Consider the following 2,194-nt stretch of genomic DNA (forward strand, 5'->3'; position numbering starts at 1 on the left):
ATATATCGAAATTAATTTGATAATTTTTTTTTCAGCTGGTAAAGGTTTCATATTCCTATGTTAACATGCTTCTTGCTATAACACACTAATGAAGAGGATATAAAGATAGTCAGAATAGAGTCCAAGGTTTTGAAAGCTATTAGTCTTGTTATGTATCAGAATATTTTTTGTTTTTTAAATAGATAGATGGCTTTATTATAAACTTTCAATAATATAAATATTATGTAAATATTTTTTAAAGAAATGGCCAAAAGGATCATTTGTAACACAGATTATATATCTTAAAAAAATTATAAGAAAAGTATTTTTAAACTCATATGTTATATTGAATAGATGGCCAGAGAATCAAGATGAGCCATATGGTGTCTTTCAATTTTGGTAATTGAAATTACTGACTTTTTCCGAAAATGCTGATTTCTGCTATTTTTCTACTCTACACATGTGTTCATAAGAATTAGTTCAATTCTCTGGCTTTTTCCTGCCTTAAATAAAAGTAACTACTTTTTAAATAGTTGTATAGAAATATTTCACTAAACTGTAGTAGATGGCACTGTAACTGAAATAAAAAAGATGCAGATTGTTTTCCCCTCATACTCTTCAATTATTGGGACATAAATCGCTGTTTTTCTTGAATAGTGACATATCAGACAAAAAGAAAGATTATTATTTGTTTATATTTATTTATTCTATAGATTGCACTGTGGACTTTGGTTACTTTTTGGTAGCCCTAATAGCTGTGAGACAGTTTATATAGAGGGACCACAGTAGAGAAAGAAACCCTTGTCTAAAGTAATGTCAGTATAACAAGTTCATTTAAAAATTAAGCGAAAACATTTTTTTTCTTTTTTTTTTATCAGATGTGCCTCTATTTAAGCAGAGCAGTGAAAAGCTTCCAAAATATAAAAAGCTTAAATTACCATGGATACAATATTTATTTATCAATGATTCATTCATGAATAAGTGTCGTTTCCATGGTAATTATAGCTATTAGTTTCAACCATAGCTAATTTTTGCCCATCTCTGCGGTGAAGCAACCCCCATTTTGCAAATTATACAACAGTTCATTTAATAGTACTAATCGTTTCTCAAATTGTATAACTGCTTAACTTCATCGGTTATACTCAATTTTTTACGATCCATTTTACATAATGTAAATTATAATGTTATACAGTAATCATATATAAAATAAAATATTGCATCACTAAAAACTTTTTTATATTATAGAGAGTCTCAGACATTATTTATGGAATACCGTGTCATTCAAATCGTCACCTCACTTACATAGAGAAAATTGAATATTTGAGGCCCAAATGTACATTTTTTTTTTTTAAATGGCACCTTTATTTCATCAAAGATGTGTTATGTTAATTTTTGGGCCTTCGAAAGTTTGTGATTTTACATAACCCCGCCAAAAATAATAATGGGACATAGAGTTACATGATCTTGGAGGTCATGTCTTGTTTCTTGAGACAGTGGTTTCCAAACTTTTTTCACAACAGCACTCTTCTTGGGAAAAAAAAATAAAAAATAAAAATGTCGGAACAATTATCTTTACAGCGGTTAAATATATAGGAAAAGAAGAAAAAACAGCACAGAGTAAATCCTGGAATGCATTGTATATTTGTAATTTTAATTTAATTTTCTTGTTTTTTTATTGCAATATTTTGAGAAGGTGGCAAGTGCTAGTAGTCTACCATGTAATTGCAATTGGGGGAATACAATTATAATTACAGTAGTCTACCATGTAATTGCAATTAGAACTACTTTTCAATATAATTGCATTTTTACTAATTGCAATAATTTGTAAGTAATTGTAATTGTGATTACTTCTTTCCCAACTCTGAAGAAGTAGTATAAAGGCAGAGTTGGCAAAAAATTACCTACAGTTGAAACTAATAGCTAAAATTGTCGTGGATACGATATTTATTTATCAATGATTCATTCATGAATAAGGGTCGTATCCATGGCAACTTTAGCTATAGTTGAAACTACTAGCTAAAATTGCCATGGATACGATATTTATTTATCAATGATTCATTCATGAATAAGGGTCGTATCCATGGCAACTTTAGCTAGTAGTTTCAACTATAGCTAAAGTTGCCATGGATACGATATTTATTTATCAATGGTTCATTCATGAATAAGGGTTGTATCCATGGCAACTTTAGCTAGTAGTTTCAACTATAGCTAAAGT

The sequence above is a fragment of the Halyomorpha halys genome, unplaced genomic scaffold (genome assembly GCF_000696795.3).
Source record: "Halyomorpha halys isolate HHAL.00 unplaced genomic scaffold, Hhal_1.1 Scaffold28.1, whole genome shotgun sequence".
NCBI classification, from domain to species: Eukaryota; Metazoa; Arthropoda; class Insecta; order Hemiptera; family Pentatomidae; genus Halyomorpha; species Halyomorpha halys.